We start from the raw sequence: 22,338 nt of genomic DNA on the forward strand, positions 1-22,338 counted from the left end.
TTGTCCAATGTAAGTATTGCTACCCCGGCTTTCTTTCCACATCCATTTGCATGATAAATGCTTCTCCATTCCTTCACTTTCAATCTGCAGGTGTCATTAGGTCTGAAATGAGTTTCTTGGAGGCAGGAAATGGATAGATCTTGCTTTCTTATCCATCTCATCATCCTCTGTCTTTTGATTGGAACATTTAGTCCATTTACATTCAGAGTATTTATTGAGAGGTATGTACTTGTTACTCGTTTTATGGTTGTTTTTGTAGTTCTTCTCTGTTCCTTTCTTCTCTTAAGGCAAGCCTTATTCTTTACACAGAGTTGACACCTACTAAACAAGCCCTCTGCCCAGGCTGTGCCCACCAAGTGGGGTTTTCTTCCTTTTTTTTCTGTTTTTTAGGGGAAAGCACGAACGCAGTCCCCCGCTACCACAGATTACGCAGTCGAGTTTCCCACATTTGGGGAAATCGCAGGGGTCAGCACATCCGGTGTGCAATGGATAAGCCTCGCCCTGGGAAAACCACCTTCCTGATCATGGTATATTCCCTGCCCACCTGGTGGACAGGCAAAGGGGAAGCTTCTTCTTCTATTTTGTCAGACCAATGAGCCCTTTCCTTTCCGCAAAGGCGTTTTCTACATGCAAAGCCATGGGCCTGCTCAAGGGCGTACTTTTTTGTAATTTGTACACAGGCATTCCTAAATCTGGGCCTGAGAACCCCCAAGTTAGCAACATCTTTTAACAGTTGTTATTATTCTCTGTCCCCTTCTTCTTTAGTTTTGGAATGCTGAGGAAACACTTGTTACGAGTATGATTTCCTGAGCTCCTGCTATCTGCTAGACCCTATTCTAGACCCTGACGGCATACAGCGGGGGTGGGGTAGGGACAGACAAACCCCCTGCCCCTGTGCAGCTTGTGTTCTTGAAGGAGGTCAGTTGCTCTCTGCCGCACTCTGGGGGGGGTTGAGGGAGTGCCGTCAGCACCCCTCACGCTGGGGCGTGTGTACTCGTAGCACAGCAGAGCTGACTGGCTGTGGCCTGCAGAGTGCTAGGTTCCTGAGAATCATTACCGACAGGGGGGGATTTGGAGTGGGGGACAAACCTTTGGAGCCTAGCACCCTGGGCTTGGAAGTATCTAAGGAGCACTCTGAGGGGGCCAAATCCTGCTGGGGCCGTTAGGTATTCAGTGGGTATGTGAAGTCGGCTTGAGGCTATTATATGTGACTTCATTCCTTCTCATCAGCATTAATCCTGCCTTTTCCAGTCTGATGACCCACCTCGACTGCGAATTTGGAAGTAAAGTACAATCTGAGCTCCGCTTTCTTGCGATCGTAGGTTAGCACCATACAATGAGTCCCAATTAGCCCCCGTTAGCCTCCCTTTCCTCTGGAGCTGTGTGCTCCCTGTGAGTCTCTGCTCATGGAGATCTACTCTCTGGATATTTCTAACCCTTATCTGGACATGTCTAAAACCTGTTATCCCGGTGGGCTCAAGGCCCTCATCTAGTTGGGCCCTCGATGGCCTCAGTTTTTTCAAAGGCTGGTTCCTCTCGGGGTCTCTGTCACTACACATCTGCAGAGCGGGACGCCCAGAGTGAGTTCAGGGGAGCACTTCTTGTTTGTTTCTTTAAATTACGGAAGATGGAAGTGTCAGCGGCATGAGGAGAATTTATCAGACCCCCTGTGTCTGGTAGGATGAGATTCCTCGCGATCTCCCCTGGATCTTGCTCCTGTGCCAGCCAGCGCGGTCACATGTGCCCTCGGAAGACATGTGCCCTCCGAGCCCGAGGGCAGAGCCACGTTCTCGTGGACAAGCAGCAGAAAAGCGACGCTTTGGCAGCAGACGGCCATCTGCTGGGACTCCACGTGCTCCTGGGTTCCTCCCTCCGCCGGTGTCCCACCCTTATGCTCTCTTTCCAGATCTCACTCGCGCATGTCACGTGGCTTCTGCCCTAAGGGTGACCTTGAGCCCGTGTTTGTCTGCTCCTGCGTTGATCCGTCTGGCACCTAGTGTGGTTCCTGCCCCAGAGGGCCTGTGCCTGGCTGCTTCTTGGGGCGGCTCACTGTCCTTTCAAACCCCGACCCTTGCCCCCAGTGAGCGAGCCCAGCACGCAGCCTGTGACACTGCTCAGGAACCCAGCCATCCATTCCCTACCTCTGGTTCTATGCCCTGGAGTCCAGGCCACGGTCTCATTTCCCTTTCTCTTTTCGTCATCTCTGTGACCGTCTCTACCCTCATTTTGTGCACTTCCACTCACGTGTTCTCGTCTTCACACGTGGTCGCCCTCTCCTCCCCTTCTGTTGCTGCCGTCCCTTTCCATCCTCCAAGTCTCACGGCACCTCCAAGTCGCATTTGTCTCCCTGAGCTAAAATTCCAAGGTCATTGTTTTCAGATCCAACCCTGTACCCTGGAGCGTATGTGGACTTCCAAGACTGCAAATTTTACTCCCCCTGGTTATTTTGTTCCTGGGAATTATGGCATTTCCTCCAGGTTTCCTGTTGCTTCCATTTCTTTGATTTCATCAAGCTCTATAATTATGCTGCCTGACTTAGTGCTTTGTTTAAAACAGTTTTGGTGTAGGGGCGCCTGGGTGGCTCAGTCGGTTAAGCGTCTGATTTCGGCTCAGGTCACCATCATATGGTTCCAGGGTTTGAGCCCCGCGTTGGGCTCTGTGCTGACAGCGCAGAGCCTTGGATTCTGTGTCTCCTGCTCTCTCTGCCCCTTCCCTGCTCGCGCTCTGTCTCTCAAAAAATAAATAAACGTTAAAACAAATTTTTTGTACACAGTTTTGGTCTAAAAGATGACAGAAATTTAACTTTGATCAGCTCAAGCAATAGAGAGACTCTGTGGACTCATAACCCAAACCAGAGGGGGAAGAAATAGGATTGGGCATCACTGGCCAGTAGGACTGGAGGCTCTCGGGGCACTTCTTGTCCCTCTTTCCTGCTTGCAGCAAGGCAGCTTTGTCTCCTCAGGTGGCTTTCCTCTCAAGGCTGGAAGCCCGGATGCCAGTCACTCTAGGCACATGTGTGCCCAGCTCTGCCATCAGACAGGACAGGGCTTGCTTCTTGATTCAAAATCCCTTGAGGCACCAGGTGGTCTCTTGGGTGAATACGTCATTGCTGAGACCCATCACTGGCCAAGGTTAAACACAAGGTCAGATGACCATCTGTCCACCCACATCTGACCATCCCACATCTGTCCACCTTGCGGGAATAGGATATAAGAATCCAGAAAGTGCTTCCCTCTCACCTGGGCTCCATTCTTCACCAATTGGGGTACAGCTGCTGAGTCAGAGGGGTCTTGTCCTCCTGAGTCCGATTGGATGGTTAGCAGAATTCTGACTTTAGAATATTATTGTTTCCTTCATATAAGCTTTTCATGAAATGTCCTGTGGGAACACCTAAAAGGCCACAGAACCGGGTCTTTTTTTTTTTTATGTTTATTTATTTTTGAGAGAGAGAGAGAGAAAGAGTGCAAGTGGGGTAGGGGCAGAGAGAGAGGGAGACACAGGGTCCAAAACAAGCTCCAGGCTCTGAGCTGTCAGCACACAGCCCCACCTGGGACTCGAACCCACAAACTGTGAGATCATGACCCCAGGATGATATAATACAAATAAAAGCTGATATGTAAAATAGCTGTAATATATAGATATATGTGATCTATATATTATACCTGCAACTATTATGTAATAGTTTCTTGTTTTTAGTGTTTGTTTATTTTATTTATTTATGTATTTATTATTATTTTTTTAACTTTTATTTATTTTTGAGACAGAGAGAGACAGAGCATGAACGGGGAAGGGGCAGAGAGAGAGGGAGACACAGAATCGGAAGCAGGCTCCAGGCTCTGAGCCATCAGCCCAGAGCCCGACGCGGGGCTCAAACTCACAGACCGCGAGATCGTGACCTGAGTCGAAGTCGGACGCTTAACCGACTGAGCCACCCAGGTGCCCCGTGTTTATTTTTGAGAGAGAGAGTTTGAGCAGGGACTGGAAGAGGACCTTCAAATGAGAATTCTCACATTGAGTTTATTACCTCTGCACCAAACTCTAACCATGGAGGGCTACCAACACTTTACTGATTGGGAACAGTGACGTCGGTGGGCTTGCGACAAACAAAGTTCCTGCTTATGTTCATCAGCAAAATCATCCTAAGTTACAGCACTCTATGATTCGTAATGTATTGTTTGCGATATATTCCCTGCAACTGTTTCACAAAGCTGTGGTTGAGAACTACACCTACCTGTAAGGATGAAGATAATTACACATTAAATTTGTATAATACGAAAATGTGTAAATTAGGTCTAGTATTATCAGACCCATTTAAAAAATTTATAAATGAGGAGGCTGACTGGCAAATGCTTCTATTAGAGCCTGCTGTAGGCTATGAGGGCATGATTAAGAAAAGCAGACCAATGAGACAGTGGGATTAACAAGTGCAAATTAATGACAGATTGGATATAGGTAAGGAGGACGAGAAAGTATTTAAAAAACGACTCTGAGGTTTATCATGAGTCTGGGCTTCTTAAAGTGGTTGCCTTTGACCTGCTGGGAAAACTGTAGATAAATATTCATTTTAGCATGGAGAGCAGAAAGGTTATGAGTTCAGTTTGCAACTGGTTAAAGTAATGCATTTCAAATTAACGAACTTCCCCGCTCATCTTGTTAGAATGTAAATGGATTTGGCAGTTTGGGGCAAGTCCCAAGTTTCTGCAGTTCCAGGAAGTTCCCAGGGATCCTGGTGTGACTGGTTTGGGGACCACACTTTGACTAGCAAAGTGTTAAAGGTGACTAATGAATTTTCCAGTATAGATTTCTTTTGAAAGATAAAGGGAGGGTCCTGACAGGAAGACTTTTTATGCATTTGGGAGGAAGCTGTCTACTGGTCTCCTCTAGAAGCAGGGAAGCAAAGGACTGGAATCTTGAAGGGATCCTCAATGCAGAGAAGGGGAGGATCCAGGGCAATCAAGGAGAAAGAATAAAAAGGAGAGCCAGGAGAAATTAGTGTCATCAAGGAATCCTGTGGAACACTGAGTTTCAAAGAAGAAGTCAGTGAAATTCCAGATGTAACTAATTTATCACACTATCTTTTCTGGCCCCCTTTCACTGCTTTGTCTGTTCTATTTTTTTCAGTGCTCTCGTGGCTGGAATAGGAGAATGGTTATTGGATTGTCTGCCCAAAGCTCTCCCCACCCCTTTTGCTAGGAAGGCCTCCCCTTATTAGTAAGACAGCCATAAGAGCTGCCATGCTTTTACATGACCCCACACCCTCTCCCTACAGCTGATTGGCCCAGGCATGGGCACCTGACCCCATTTGAGCCAATTGTAGTTCTTCCCTGGGATTATTCAAAATAGGACATGATGGAGGCCAAAGGTGTTAGATACAAAATCCGTTAGTGGTTGCCAGCCATGTTAGGAACCAACACAGAAAAAAATCAAAGACAGGTGATGGAAGAGAGCCCTGGCAGTGTTCCAGTCTGTTCCAGCTGTTTCCAAACCCGGCTCCCTCCAGCCCTTCCTTTCCCAGGATTTGTTTATTCAGTACTCCTTTCTGTGACCCAGACAATCCCTCTATTGCCCAAGTTAGTTTGAGTCACTTGCCACAGAATCCTGACTAATACCCAGCAAACCTTTTCCCGACACATTTCCTCTTCTACGCCCCTTCCCCTGGGCCTCTGCACACTGTTGACTGTAGCCCTCCCCAGATGGTCACACAGGACGACAACAGGCCAGAACCGGCTGCTGGACAAGGCCCATAAACCCCAGTGTTGGTCTTGGTGGATGTTAATGTGTCACTGAACACCATGGTACCAGAACTATGTGTTCATGGCAACAGCTGAACAGAGCCCTCGAAAGCCTAATCTTTAGCATACTGGGGCCTCCCCTGGCAGATTGTTAAGACCCTGGGGGCAGAGCTTAATGTGCATAACTATTTGCAATGCACAATTTCCTTTTCACACATTTAGACCGAATTAAATTCGTTTTGGGATTCTCAAAGTTACTGCCTACCGACTTCTCTCCCCATCCCACCCCCAACCTTACTTTCCGTTATAGGCGCATTTCCCCAGAACTGAAAGCTACTCCCATCTCTAACTCCCCGGAGGCCTCAGATCCCTGGAGAGGTCCTAGCCCTCCACAGTGTGTTAGGATTAGTTAACTCCTTACTTCACAGAAGTTCCATAGGACTCCTTACCTGCTGGGAAATTAGTGAAAACAAATACAAATACAATCTGCTATTCTGCAAAAAGGCAAATATCTTAAGTACTTCCATTCCCTCCTCTACCTCCAACACACACACACACACACACACACACACACAGGTCCTGGCTGAGAGTAAAAAGCCCACCTCCAACCACCCCTCTGCAGACAGAAATGCTGGCATTCGTAAGCTGTCACTCCGAGGAAGACAGCAGCTGTGTTATTCTATGATTTATGGAACAGATTTGCATTTCCTTGCCTTTGAAGCTTGCCTATAATCTGCCACATAAATATTTGAAAGACAGGATGGTGGAAACAGACCTAAGCAGCTTAATCCAACACTGGGCAGGTAGAGGACTTGGGCTGGTGTTCGTTTCAAATGCCCCAGTGCCCCAGGGCCTGTGTGTGTGTGTGTGTGTGTGTGTGTGTGTGTGTACAAAATTGAAATTCAATGTTTAAACCCGATCCTACAGTCAAAATCCCACTTGAAGGAAAGCCAGGAGATGCCTGTCAGAAGACAGGTTTCATTTCATGTCTTGTCTCCTGGGCCAAAAGCCCAGCTGGCTTCCTTAAACTCTGTTCCAGGAAGTGGGGAGCAGAGAGGGAAAATGTCTCGGCCAACTAGAAGCCCCACCTGTACAAATGGGGTGATCTGGGCTCTGCCCTGCCCCGCGGCAGCCCTGAGGCCGAGGCCATGGAGAGGCAGTTCCGCCGAGCTGGAGGAATACTCATCTCCCTGAGACTAATCAGAGCTTTGGCCGTCCCAGCAAACCAGAGGCCCCAGGGGGAGAGCAAGGAAGCCCCCGATTGTCCGTGTGTCCACAGCATTTTCCCCAAATGTGGCACAGAGCGCGCTTTCTGGAGTTGTTACAGGTTCCTGTCGGGGGGCCATCGTCACAGCACTCGTTAGCCTATTAAAAGCTGTCTAGGTTTTGCGGTAAAAACAACAATCTAAGTGTGCCTCACCTAATTGAGCAGAAAATAGGCACTTTTGTGTTTCACGGTACTCCTGTTACTACGCGATAGAATAAGGAGAAAATGGGAAGTGGGGCCGTAATCTGATTCCATACATATGTGCTGGTTCCCCTAGGTGTGCTAGAAGAGACAGCACCACAGGTGGTCCTCATCCTCAAGACCAACCAGGGGGACCGCTCACGGCGACGCTCCTCATACGATGCCGTGCAAGTTTGGGGGGGGAGGGGCCGTGGGGACTGATGGAAGAGGTGTTCCCATCTAAAAGGACCTTTCATAAAACCCTGAAGGGGGGAGGGCAGGAGACCTAGTGAACAGAGACCTCGACTGAGAATCAGGAGACATGGGGAGCCCTGGCCTGCTGTGGGTTCTGTGGCCCACGTCCGGAGCTCACCAACTTTGTCTCTCTGGACCTCTGTTTTCTCATCTGCAAAATGAGCTAGTTGAGCTCGACCTCTATGCTCCCTTTGAAACTACCATTCTATAGCAGGCTGCAGAAAGAGCCAAGATTTAGATACGTCTGATGGTGGAGGGACCTCTTCTCCCACCCCTTCCCACCTGGATCTCTGAAGCCCCAGGGGAGAAACCCCACCGCGCCCACAGCTAGGGTTGCCTGCAGACTCTGGACAGGGAGAGGAGGGAGGTGGGGAGATTGGTGGCAAAATTCAAATGTGGAGCCCCCAGGACCTGGCTTACCCTTAGGTAGAAAGGACTCAGCAGCACATCTCCAAGTCAGAAGGAAGCAGGGGTCCCGGCTAGTGTGGTAGCTAGTTGCCAGCAGACGGCTGGGGTGTCTTACCAAACTCCCAGCCCCCCAGATGCCGGGCACCCCTGCTCTAGGGCCCTGTGGTGTTGTCACACCGGAGGGAGGAACCTATTCTTTTTCTTCTACCCTCAAGCAACCTGCCAGGAGCCAGAGGTCCAGGAAAGCCATGCAGTTTGCAGACATGGGCGAGACGTCCTTGGGGACGTCCAGGAGGCTGTGGGTGTGAAAAACACTGAGCAGGTTGGTGTCCTGGGGTAGTGAGCCAGGGACAGGGAACTGGTATGGATCTGGAGTCATCCGGGCACCTGTGAGCCTACTCTCGTTTCACAGGAGCTTCAGAGAAAACCAAGACTTCAGATGGGTCTAGTGGCCACATCTTAGGGAAATGGCAGAGAAGAACTTCCCTTCTGGAAGCAGAAGGGAAAGAGCCCAGCCTCCAGAGGAAACTCCCTGAGCATGTACCAGGTGTCACTGCTGACAGAGAAAGGAGGACGGAGACCCCACCGCTCTCTGGCCTGGCCAGGCTGGGATACGCATGGCTGGCTTGAACCTGGCAGGAGCGGGGAAAAATCCTGGGAGAGGTTTTGTCTGTCAGCAAGGGTAGGCGAGAAGGGGGATGACCAGTCTCAAAAATGGAAGAAGGTTTGAGGACCCAGGTCATCCGTCGATGCTTGTGTCCACCCGGCAGCTAGGTTCTAGCAAGGGGGACAGACAGGGATGGCTGTTGCCAACGGTCCCGAACACCAGCCCCTGCCTTCTCAGGCACTGCCCAGCCGCTGGCCCAACCTGCCACAATGCTGGGGAGACCGGGGAGAAAACACAGAGAAAGTAGTTCCGTGGTTACCTCGCACCTGTCTTTTTATACCCTCCCCCACCCGTAGGTGTGGCAGAGGCAACGTCTGCTGACCTAAACTAGGCAGTGCCCAAAGCCTTGGACCCCGTCGGCACGTTCTGCATCAAAACCGTGTCAGTGTTCCGTCTCTTCACGAAGCCGAGCCCACAGCTGAGCCCGTTGTCCTATGGACTCAGCAGCTGTGCCTCTGACCTGGGTGGGGCTGCATGTCTGGGCAGGAGAGGCTCCAGGAAGCTAGGGTGACTGCCAGTGATCTGTTTCCAGCCTGGGGCAGGAGCTGGGCTAGGTTCCAGGAGCCACTTTTGATCTGTCATTAGCACAGACTTTGCTCTAGCCGCACAGCCACCTCATTCCTGCCTCTGTGCCTTTGCACTGGCTGGTCCCTCTGCCTGAAATATCCTCCCCCCTCATCTTCACTTGGCTTGTGGTCCGTGCTGCATCAAATGTTCCCTTCTCCGGGCACCTGGGTGGCTCAGTTGAGCGTCCATCTTCGGCTCAGGTCACGATCTCATGGTTTGTGGATTCGAGCCCCACGTCAGGCTCCGTGCTGATGGCTCAGAGCCTGGAGACTGCTTCGGATTCTGTGTCTCCCTTTCTGCCCCTCCCCTGCTCATGCTGTGTCTTTCTCTCTCTCCTTCAAAAATAAATAAGCATTACAATTTTTTTTAAATAAATAAAAACGATCTATAGTTATCTTGTTTATCTGTTTCCATGTTCGTTGTCTCTTTCCCCACCGAGATGTTAGTTCCTTTAGAGGCCCAGCCTCTGTGTCTTGTTCTCCACTGTCCACAGCTTTTAGCACAATGCCTAAAGCAGGGTGAGTTCTTAGGAAGGATCTATTGAATGAATAGATAAATGAATGGATGCCGTTGCAGCAAGCAGTGTGGTTGCTTATTCAGGATAAGCTTGACCCCATGCTTTTCCATTTGTAACAGAACCCCAAATTTTGTTGGGCAACCTGTCCCACTCCTGACCGCGTGCTTTACTGGGCCATTCATGGCATTCCCTTTCCCTGGGCTAGTAATTGGTTGCAGAAAGGACACACGACATGATTGTGTCCGGAACCATGAGCGTAAGTCTACTGGCTCAGACAAGGGGGTTCTGAAAGAGCGTTTCCCTCCATGAAAAGAGAAGCAGACATCGCCTTTTGATCTGGATACAATGCCTAGTACAGCTGGAGAAACTGAGTCATCTGTGACATTACTGAGGAACAATCCTTGTTATGGGGCATAGTAAGTTTCCTCATTAAGCCGTTATGAATTGCATCTTTCGTTACTTGCAGCCAAAGGCATCTGAACCACAGAGACGACAGCATTTGCTGTCCCGCGGTCTGGTGGCTGCCACTAGGACTAAGACTGGCAGATCCTGACAATCCAGAATGCACCCGCTACAACAGAAGGGGAGCTGAGGGCGCCGAGAACCCAGAAGCAGGGGACTAGGCGGGTAAATGAGCAGTGTCACAAAAGAGGTGGTATCTGGGTCTTGGACAGAAGGCAGGAGTCGTCCAGACAGACCCACCGGTCAGGAGTCTCTCCAGCAGCGGGAACAACATCCCACGTTCCGGAGAACCGAAAGGGTAAGCAGGATGGCCTCGTAGGGGCCGTGGATGCTCCAGGCACTGAGCTAAGTGATTTAACATACAGGTCTCCCCTCTAATCCTCGTGATATGAGAGCAAGTAAATACTGTTTTCCCATTTTTTTTTTAAACACGGAAACTGGGGCTCCAAAGAGCTGTGACTTGCCCAAGGTCATGCAGCCAGAAAGTGGTAGAGTCAGGCTTTGAACACAGACCGTCAGGCTCCAGAGCCTATAATTTCTCTACCACCCCACTCTCCTATGGAAGTAGACTCTGTCCGGGAAGAAGACACCTGTAGACTGACCTGCACGTAGAAGACAGCTTGGCTCCGTGAGCAGGAGAGAGAAGCGTGTGAGCAGACGGTTAGGAGGCCGTGTGCTCTGGGTGAGGTTGGGTGGCTGATGGAGACGGGGGCCGACAAGAGAGAATGTAGGTGGCCCGAAAATACCAACCTCTCTGGTGCTGTGTTTATTTTAAACCGAATGACTGCCATCTCTTAACCGGTTCCCTTGACATGACTCTTACGGCTAAATATTATCCTAAAAATGTATCAGCCCACAAATTTTTGTTAACCGGCCTGCTAGGAATGCTATACAGATGGCAAAATAAATAAAACCCGTCTGTAGTTATGCCTGGCCTCCCTGAAATGGTAACTGGCCTGGGGCTCACAGGGACCCGGCTTCGAGAAGACTGCCTTAAATAATGAACAGGGAGCTGAAACGGGCATTTGGTCCCCGGGCACTGCCTGGCACTATAAGTTGGCACCCCAGATCCTTCCGACACCCTTGGTTTGCAAGCTCTGTTTTCCACGAAACAAGGGGTGGGGCAGACACCCATCCCCATAATAAAATAAAGGCACCAGCTAATTTCCCCAGGCTTCGATCTCAGCAGGGAAGGATACAATGTTGCAAGCCAGCAGAAGCCAAGCGAGTGGAGATACAGTAGTTCTGTTTTACATTACATTAAATGTTACTATTTCTGAAGGGAATATGTGTGGAGCGCTGGTGTAACCCATAGCAACCAGCTAATAAATTGTAACTTACACTGCCTCAGCTTATTGTAGGGGTGGAGAACAGCAGGGGGAAAAAAACCAAAAAAAAAAAAAAAAGGCAAATGCTGGCAAAAACACCACATTTCCCCCCTCTCACTACCTCCTCGACACACGTACACACACACACACACACACACACACACGCCACAAATACAGGTGTATCAGCGTTCTCTAATCAAATGATTTAAGGTGAAGTAGAACAATTAGCCGCCAAGCTTTTAGAGTTCTTAGCCTTCGTGTTTATGTATGTGCGATACCTCTTTCAGAGCTCAGAAGGTGCGTTGTAAATGTGGCTGACTGTGGGCCCTGCCCTCCACAAGGATGACCGTCCACATCATTTCACAGCCTTTATTGAGGGTGACAGTCCTCGGCGTCAAGCCCTGCACGCGGAATGGAGCCACTCAGCTCACCTCTTCTCCTTCTGTCTGCAAATAGCTCTGGCCTAATTGCTTCCATACTTCAAATTCACAGCAGGCTGGGGAGCCCTGCTCTTTGCTACACTGAGCTACTCTCTGGCCTCACCCCCCCCCACCCCCCGCCCCCAATGAGTCCTCCCCTCCATTAACTCCTGTTCCCTGAGCCATTCCGTCTTTTACACAGTCAGTCCCTCCGAAACGTGGGCATTGGATTTGGATTTACAGGAATTATTCATGGGGCACTTTGTGGCCTTGAGACAGTCTGTTCATCTGTTTGGGCTGATTAACTGGGTACAGCCCCTGTCTGTCTGTGTGAGCCAGGCCAGACTTGATGAAATTCCTCCCTATTCTGAGATGCCCGGCACTCAGCTGTCTGGAAGGAAATGACCAATGCCTGTGCCACCTGAGTCCGTGTCCCTGGGTAATTCTCCTTCTGTCTAGCCACGTCTGCCTGTGTGCAGAGGAGGGGAGTCAGGGGTGCACCCAGGCTCGGATTGAAAGGGCTCTCCTTGCCTCCTCCCCTAAGAGCCAGCACAGGCCACGGAGACGCATGGGGATTGGAGCCAGGCATTCAGGACCAAGAACCTTCTTGGGCACTCACTGGCTGAGTGTCATTTGGAAAACTCAGGTGACTTCTGGGGACTTAATTTCCTTACCTACAATGTGAGGCCGCTAAGAGTATATGCTATTGGCTACCGTAACGAAAATCCCAGCTGACGGTGCTTTAAAGAGGAGGAAATCTATTTTCTCACGTAATTGATAGGGCAGGTTGGAGACTTGGCTTCCCCTTCCCTGTGACTCTCTCCTGGGTGGGACCCTTTCATCCCCATGGTCCTTACACCAGAGCAAATCTCTCCAGTGCCATGCTGGTTAGGCTGTGCTGTAATGTGTGTGTTTGTCCACTCACTGGATCCGATCCCCTCTCTCATCTCAGAAAGCCCCCGCCTGGTATGTGGTCAGGATGAATGGACAGGTGAACAAATGAGTGAATGATTCTAAGCTTCTTATGGACGGAAAAGGAAATTTGGGGAAAAAGAAAAAGCCATAATATGTGCAGGAATGCTCTGTCAACTGTAAGATGCTACAGAAACATTAAGAAAATTATGCTTATTGGGCACCTAGGTGGCTCAGTCCATTAAGCGTCCAGCTCTTGATTTCGGCTCAGGTCATGATCTCGCAGTTTGCGAGTTCGAGCTCTGCATCAGGCTCTGTGCTGACGGTGGAGCCCCCTTGAGATTCTCTCTTCCTCTCTCTCTCTGCCCCTCCTTCTCTCTCTCTCTCAAAATAAGTAAATAAATAAATAACTTTTTTAAAAGTCATGATTATTAATTATTACAATCATGAAGCTTCCTGCTATAGGAACAGCCTTTTGGATGCCAGTATGAGTTCCAAAGCCCACCATGCTGGCAATGGGAGTTTTTGATGGGACAGGGGAAGAAAGATGTTTTTTCTCAGAGAAGTTGACAGCTTTTGGCCCTTAAAAAAAAACAAAGAAACAAACAGGCAAAACCACCCATAGTGTAACTATTAATTATAAAGGTCAAAAGGTGTCTTCACGATGGAGAGATCCGATGGACATTCCTTTAACCAAATAATTAATGAAACTTGGCATCACGAACAATGAGGCGACTGACCTTATAGATTCTTGACATGTGCAGTGGGAGGTGCACAATTCACCCGTGTAGTACTCGTCTCTCAAACAGTTTCAATATAATCACAAGGAAACAACCAGCAAATCCCAGAACATCCAACAGGACAGCCAGCTGAACTCCTTAATACTGTCAGGGTCATTAAGACAAAGAAGTCAAGGGGTGCCTGGGTGGCTCAGTAGGTTAAGCGTCCGTCCGACTCATGGTTTCGGCTCAGGTCATGATCTCAGTTTGTGAGTTAGAGCCCCGCGTGAGGCTTTGAGCTGACAGCTTCGAGCCTGCTTGAGATTCTCTCTCTCTCTCTCTCTCTCTCTCTCTGCCCCTCCCCGCTCACAATTTCTCTCAAAATAAATAAAATAAACTTAAAAAAAGAAGTCAAAGGCAGTGGACGCTTTTAGATTAATGGAGACTAAGAAGAGAGAGCAACCAAGTTTCAACGAGTGAATTTGATTGGATCCTGGATTATAAAAATGCTACAAAAACATATTTTTAGATAATTGGACTACAAATTGGATAATACTGTTGCATCAGTGTTAAATTTCTTCAGTGTGATGATGTTATTTTAGGAGTGTGTCTTTATTCTTAGTAGTTACATAGTGAAATGTGGTGATGTCTGTAACTTACTTGGAAATGGTTTAGAAGAAAACACACACACACACACACAAATATACTCCTGTATACACACACGTGACTCAGAGACATATATACAGAGAGAGAAAAAGAAAATGTGGCAAAATGCTAACTAGTGAATCTAGGGGAGGGGCACATAACCATTCACTGCACTGTTCTTTCAAGTTTCCTGTAGCTTTGAACTTTTTCACTATAAAATATTAGGGGAGAAGACATTAGCAGATAGCATGAAAATTTACTCCCTTAGACGCTCTTCCAGTTAGATATTTACATTTTGTCCATTTGGATTCTCTCCATGTTTATTATTATGCATTTGCCTTTGGACTTCCCTTTCCTAGGCTAAATTAGAAAAATCAGGGTAACGGGCACCTGGGTGACTCAGTCGGTTAAGTGTCCGACTTCGGCTCAGGTCGTGATCTCACGGTTTGTGAATTTGAGTCCAGCATCAGGCTCTGTGCTGACAGCTCAGAGCCTGGAGCCTTCTTTGGATTCTGTGTCTCCCTGTCTCTCTGCCCCTCCCCTGCTCTCACTCTGTCTCTCTCTCCCTCAAAATAAATAAACATTAAAAAAAGAAGAAAAAAAAGAAAATTGGGGTAACATATTAGAGTCCACGTATTTGTAAAGATGCATGATGCTTTCAAAAACATTAACTGGGCTCCTGCTGTGTATTCCTACTGTGTCTCTTTCTCTATCTCTCTGTCTCTGTCTCTGTCTCTCTCCTTTTCCCCCCTCTCCCTCATCTCCCCACCAGTGATCTCAAATGCTCCAGGCATTTAAGTGACCTTGGTCCCCGCACTCAGGGCCCCGCGTATCCTAGATAAGACTTCCTGGGCACCTGGGTGGCTCAGTTGGTTGGGCGACTGACTTTGGCTCAGGTCATGATCTCACAGTTCGCGAGTTCAAGCCCCGTGTTGGGCTCTGTGCTGACAGCTCAGAGCCTGGAGCCTGCTTTGGATTTTGTGTCTCCCCTCTCTCTGCCCCTCCCCTGCTCATGCTCTGTTCCTCTCTGTCTTTCAATAATAAATGAACGTTAAAAAATTAAAAAAAAAAAAAAAAAAAAGACTTCCTTTGAGGAGAAACAAGGAAAATGTCCCAGCCCCCAACCCCCACCTCCCATAAGCACACATCTGAGACTTTGACAAAAAAGGACGGCAGGATTAAATTTTAGCTTTAGTTTATCAAGTCCATAATAGAGGTGGCATTGGGGGCAGGGTCTTGGTGGAGGAGGGGTTCAGAATTGTGGAAGGCTTGGTCTGGCCCTGGCCACCAAAATGTAGATCAGGCCGAGCCCAGGATGCTAGGCCATCTGGCAGAGTTTCTAGAAAGGGTAGGTTCCTGCTGCTTACTGTCCCTGAAGCCAGAAAGGCCAGCCTGTCCCATTGACCATTGGCAAGTGGCCCTTTGTCCTCCTGTGTATCCAGCCCTGGCTGTGCTCATTTACCAGAGACACCACCTCTACGGTCTTCAGCCATCTCGTGACTTTATTGCTTAACTGCCTCGAGTACGTGCCTTGCCCTCCAAAGAGGGCCAGACTTTTCCGTAGGCAGAACCAGTGAGGCGATTATGGCGACGTGGAGGTCCTTTGGGACAACCCTTCATTGGATGCTGCCCAAATTTTAGGACAGTCATACCTGACTTATTTATTCATTAGGCATCACGGGCAAAGCACCTTAGGCCTACAATACTTTGAGGGGCCCACAGAAATGTGTTAGTTTCTTTTAACATCAAAAGGAAAAAAAAAATGAGCTATTAGGGATAAAGATTATATTCTTTTGTATACCAACACAATCATAAAATATAATTTGTAATTTTTTTACACAGGAGTGCCTACCCCCCATGCCCTGAGGAGACGTGCCTAGACCCCAGAAGGCCGCAGTGCAGCCCTGGGGTCTGGTTGGCTCTCCCCCCCCCCCCCGCCACCCCCTGCATTTCCCCCAAACCCAGGACCTCAGGACCTCTCTTCCTGTTCCTTTTCTCTGCTTGTGGCGCCTTCCCCGGCTTCTCTCCCCACTGCAGCTGTATGGCTCATGTTTCCTTGAATCTGCAGCAAAACAAGACAAAGAAGGACAATGTGATGAGCTTTTCTCCCAAACCGAATTTATACCAATTGGGGGACAGCTCTTTTTTTCTAAAATTGTATACTTCTTTCTTTTTCTTTCCTTTTTTTTTTTTTGGGGGGGGGGTACTAAAATGTGCTTTCATCTATAAAGTTATAGTGACGTTTGGGGCACCTGGGTGGCTCAGTCGGTGAAGCGTCCGACTTCGGCTCAGGTCACGATCTCACAGTTTGTGAGTTCGAGCCCTGCATCGGGCTCTGGGCTGTCAACGCCCAGCCTGCTTCTAATCCTCTGTCCCCTTCTCTCTCTCTGCCCCTTCCCTGCTCATGCTCTCTCTCTGTGTCAAAAATAAATAAACATGGTAAAATTATGGCAATGGCAGATGATACTCTGCATGGCTATTCTTTCATGAAATGTAGAGGTTGGTAACTCTCTGCTGGTCCCACCTCCATCTCCATTTCCGTGAACATTGTCCTGGCTGTGAAATTCCATGCTCTGATGGCTTAGATAACTTGAGTTTATCTTCGAGACTGACGTCTCATGGCTTATCCTCCAGGAAACCCCCCTCTGGCCCTGGGCTCTACGCCCCGTAGGGCCCATCAGACTCCATTCCTCATCCCTTGTTAGCGTTTTCTCACCCATCTCACCTCCTAGCCACCTTCTGGAAGGCAGGACTGCACCTGACTTCTTTGTGTCTCCTCCTCTTGGCACAGCGCCTGGCACACGGTCACCGCTCAATCAATCTTTGTTGGATGAATGAAGAAATATACTAATTCCCAGAAAAATTAAGTTAATGGATAGAATTTCTCCAGCTTTTAGTTTTTTTTTTTTCCCTCTACATTTTTATTAAATCTTTGGCACCTGTTATTACTTGTCCACTGGCCAGTGCTAGCAGATGACAGAAAGAATTAGCAAGTAGCAAATGAATATTAATGGACCCAGACATAGCCGCCAGTGCTTAGTTTGACAGCTTGTTTTTTCTGTGGACAGGTGTTTGGGCTTATGGTTGTGGTTTTATATTGTGTGTTAGTGCCTGTAAATTTAATTAAATTTAACATTTCTAAGCAACTTAAGCATACAGTAAGTAAATACGTAGTTTTGTGATAAATCATAGACTGTATTTTGGACTTAAATATATCAATATTTCATGGTACTCTGCAAAGGGTACCATGACTGATAGGAACTCCACTGTATGAAAAATCTATAGAGACCAGAGTTTAGAGAACCACTATCCTGGTGCAAATTTGGGCTCTGCAGGCAGATTGTATTTTTTTATTATTTTTTTGGGGGGGAGGGGAGGCAGATTTTAAACTTTTTTAAAAAAGATTTATTTATTTTTGAAAGACAGAGACAGAGACGGAGAGGGGGAGGAGCAGAGAGACAGGGAGACAGAATCTGAAATAGGCTCCAGGCTCTGAGCTATCAGCATGGAGCCCGATGCGGGGCTCGAACTCATGAAATGTGAGATCATGACGTGCGCCGAAGTCAGATGCTTAATCAACTGAGCCACCCAGCTGCCCCTCAAGGCAGATTTTAAATGGAATGGGGGCTCTCTGTGGTTACAGGGCTACAGAGCCTAAAAAATGGGGGGCAGGATGCAGGAAGCAGGGTTGGAGAAGTTTGTAGGAGGCCAAGGCAAATCACTGCTCCCCATTCTTCCCTCCCATTGCTTGGGTCTGAGAATGTAATTCCCTCTTGTTCATTTTTCATTTATTTATATTATTATTATTTTTAGAATACAAGCTTTGACATTGGACGAACCTGTATTTAATTTTTAAAATTTTATTTATTTTTGAGCGAGAGAGACAGAGAGACAGAGCATGAGCAGGGGAGGAGCAGAGAGAGAGGGAGACACAGAATTTGAAGCAGGCTCCAGGCTCTGAGCTGTCAGCACAGAGCCCAATGCCGGGCTCGAACCCACGAACCATGAGATCATGACCTGAGCCAAAGTCAGATGCTTAACCAACTGAGCCACCCATGCGCCCCCCTTCTTGTTTATTCTTGCTAAGGCTTTAGCTGTGTCTGTACGAATGTGTGTGTATATTGAGGGCATGGCAAATACCTAAAGCAGTTATTATTGGGTAAATCAGAAATGCCTTTGGTCCCTCTGCTAAAGCTGAATCTCCCCACGCTCAGCTCTGATGGTGTTACTGGCCTCGTGAGAGACTCTCTAGGGACTGCTGTTTCCAACCTAAGCAAACCCTAATTTATTGGCCTCTCAAATCCTGACCCGATGTAACTTTCCAACATTAATCCATTCATCTTCTAGGCACACTCCGCAGGCTGGCTGAACTGAACTCACCATGTGGTTTTCCAAACCAGTCCCCCTTCTGGTGTCTGCCTTTGTTATTACAGTTCCCTGTTGTCTACACCTGGGCAGCCCTTCACCCTGTCTCCATCCCCCCAAATCCTACCCATTTTCAAGACCCAGCTTACATTCTAATTCCTTGATGAGACTACTTCAATTTCCCCAAATGGATGTTATCACTCTCTTCCTTGACCTCTCATGTCTTTCTCAAGGCACTTATGTTCTGTTCTCTAGAATAGTAATTTCTGTATTTTATTATCTCCAGTCCACAATACAGACACACAGAGATTTGTTATAAGGCATTCATGGTAAAGGAGGTTTATTCATCTGGGGATAATACCATGCCTGGCACATTGTTCTCATTTTATCTATATGGCATTGAATTGAATTTGTGTCCTCAATAAGGCCAAGTTAAATTCTGCATCCACTTGGCTGATAATCTGTGTATCAGAATTCTTCCAGTTGGGAACCACAGATGAACCAACACAAAGGAGCATAGTCAACAAGGACAATGCATTATAATACCTCACATACTAAGAAATCTGGAGGTAAGGAGGCTCCAGGGTTGAATTCAGTGATTCCACGATGTCATTGAAGACCTGCCTTGGTTAGCACGTAGGCCACCCTTAGACCTGGTCATGATACGGCTGCTCAGATCTGGGTTCTACACACAGATACAACACTGGGGAGCAAAGCAAAACAACCATTCCCTCTAAGATTCTCTTTTATCATAAGGGAAAATCTCTTCTAAGAGACTGCCAGCAGACCTCCTCTCACACATCATTGATCGGGATTGCAACACATGCCCATGCCTAAAACAATTGCTGGCAAAGAGAACAGAATTACTTTGATTGGCTCAGATTAATCAAGATTCACAGCCTTGGTCAGGAAAAAGGCTCAGCCTCTCCTAGGCACATGACCACCATGGATCTGAATCAAATTGTGTTCTGTGTCAAGGTGGAAGTAAGAAATGTCTTTGTCTAGACACTCTAGTGCAAGTTAGAGTCGTTCTGTATTTATCATAGGCTATTGTAAAGCCTAGACCTACCAGAACAGGAGTCCTGAGCTCTTGGGTAGTAACGGGTAGCTCTTCCTGTGGGGAGATCATAACAATAGCCACCATTCATTCCTCTCCCCTTTGTCCCTAATCTTCCAACACACCCTCTCCAATCAAGTTCAGCCAGTGATCCTACTGAGAAAACATCAGCAAGGAAATCCTGTGTTATTCTACCTACACCTACCCACCAAACTTACATCAGTGCCCTCACGTTCTGTCTTTTTTTTTCACATTATGTCCAACCTAGCTCCCAGCTAAGGCCAATGATTCCACTTATACCTCGGTTCCTGTTCCCACTCATCTACTCAAGCGCATCAACCAACAAATCTCCTTTCCGTTTCCTGCACCACTTGATTTGCCTCTCTCTACTGGATCATTCCCATCCATACACAACATGCTTCCAACCTTAAAACATACCCTCCCAGGAGTGCCAAGGTGGCTCAGTGGGTTAGGTGTCCAGCTCTTGATTTTGGCTCAGGTCATGATCTCAGGGTTGTAAGACCAAGTCCTGTCTCACTGGGTTGTGAGACCAAGGCTCTGTGCTGATTGTGGAGCCTACTTAAGATTCTCTCTCTTCCTGCCCCATCCCTGCTCACACTCTCTCTCTCTAAAAATAAATAAATAAATAAATAAATAAATAAATAAATAAATAAAACAAAAACCATCCTGTCTTGACTTCACATCCTTCTACCATAGTGGGTCCATTTCTCTATTTCCCTTTGTAACAGAATCCCTCAAAAGGGTTACCTGTCGCTGTGGCTAAAACTGTTTTTCTCAAGGTAGCCAAAGATGTTCATTGCCTAAATCCAGTGATTAATTTGCAGTCCTCATCTTATTGGATCAGTTAGCAGGATTTGACATAGCTGATTTCTTCTTTCTACCAGTAACACACTCAGTTCCTTGGTTCCCAGGACGCCTCACATGCCTGGCTCTTCTCTTGTTGCACCAGAGAAAAGCCAGGTCCTCTTGTCACATTTGCAACTCCTTTTCCTTTCTTAACATTATGGTGTCGTGGAGCTTGGTCCTTGGACTTCTCTCTTCGCTGACTATACTCACCTCCCTGTTGCTTTTATCAGTATCATGGCTTTACCGTCTCTAAGTTGATGACTCCCTAGATGTGTTTTCAGCCTGGACGTGGCAACCGGACGCTAGACTCAGACAATCCAACTACCTACTTGACGTCCTCATTTGCATGTCCATAGGGCATCTCAAATGTAACACGACTACATCAGTTAGCTATCGCTACAGGACAAACCCTAAAACTTAGTGGCAATTTGGGCTGGACACAGCTGGATGACTCACCTGGCCTCGCCTGGGGTCACTCATGTGACTAATGTCCTCTGGAGGCTTTAACGGGACAGGATGGTTTAAGGTGTCCTCGTACACATCTGGCCATTAGCTGGAGCTATTGACCAGGACACTTTGGCTGTCCTCTGTATGATAGCTAGAGAGGACAGCCTGGGGTCCTTACCTGGCCAAGGCAGTGTTCTAAGAGAGCAAGCCCCAGTATACAAGCCCCAATCCATGGCTCAATGGGTGCTGTTATGGTAATAATTTCTCCCCATATCCAGGACAGGATTCATAGCATCTACTACCCCCACCCCGATCTGCACCAACAGCGGTCTTTGCCATCTCGGTAAATAGCCATCCCATCCTTTCGGTTGCTCAGGCCAAAAACCTTAGAGGCGCTCTGGAACTCCTTTCTTGTCACACTCCGCCTTGAATCCATCATCACATTCTGTCAGCAATTCCTTAAAAAACATATCCTGAGCCCAGCCACTTCTCACCTCCCCCTTTTCTACCACAATCTCTCACCTGGATTATTGCAATGGCCCCTAACTGGTTTCCCTACTGCTGCTCTTGACCCCTACCGTCTGTTTTCAACACATCAGCCTGAGCTACTATGTTAAAACATTAATCGGATTATATCACTCCTCTCCTTAAAAGTCTCCCAAGTTTTTACAATGGCCAACAAGTTCCCACATGATTGCTCTCCCTGCTACCACCCTTGCCTCCTGCACACATGCACCATTACCTCTCTGACCTCATTTCCAGCTACTCTCCCTCTCTCCCTCAGCTCCCGCCTCCCCTGCCTCCTCCACGATTCTCACTTGTCCCTGGTGCACTGCTGGCCCAGGGCCTTTGCACTCGCAGTTCCCTCTGCCCGGAATGTTCTTCCCCTGCACATCTGCGTGCTGGGCTCCTTCACCTCCTCCGGGTCTTCATTCAAACATTCTGACTGCTCTAAGACTGAAATCCCTCTTTCTGTGTCACAGCTTTACCCCCACTTCCAGGATTTCTTTTTCTCTCAGCACTTTCCCTCACCTGACGTTCTCTTGTCCTTTAATTATTTCCTTGTTTGTTGCCTGTCTCCCCCTCCTGGAAGGTTAACTGCCTGTGAGCAGGATTTCCTTTTTATTTGTTTTGCTCATCTAGCACCTGGAACAGAGCCTGGCATTTAGTAGATGTTTAATTATATTTGTGAAGTGACTGAATTCATGGAGCACTTACTACGTGCTGCAGACTTCATCCAGTTTATTGCCCCTGTATTCCCCCACACCAACCCAATGCAAAAAAGCACGATGATATCTCCTCATATGAAGCAGGTGCTATTATCTCCACTTTGCAGATGAGGAAACTGAGGCTGGTTGGTTAAATAAATTATGCAGAGTCATGTAGCCAGTGACAGGGGAAGTGTGGATTCAAAGGAAGAGAAGGAGGAGGAACAGGAAGGCGAGGAAGAGAAGACAGTGAGGGGCGGGCAAGAGATGGAGGTGGTGGGCGTGGGGGGTGGGGTCTGGAACCATCCAGCGTCCT

At 47.9% G+C, this 22,338-nt stretch overlaps 1 pseudogene; it reads right to left on the reverse strand.

The window, feature by feature from the left end:
• Nucleotides 1-387: 387 nt before the first annotated feature.
• Nucleotides 388-541, reverse strand: LOC131505935 (U1 spliceosomal RNA; annotated as a pseudogene).
• Nucleotides 542-22,338: the final 21,797 nt, after the last annotated feature.

The sequence above is a fragment of the Neofelis nebulosa genome, chromosome 2 (assembly GCF_028018385.1).
Source record: "Neofelis nebulosa isolate mNeoNeb1 chromosome 2, mNeoNeb1.pri, whole genome shotgun sequence".
NCBI lineage: Eukaryota > Metazoa > Chordata > Mammalia > Carnivora > Felidae > Neofelis > Neofelis nebulosa.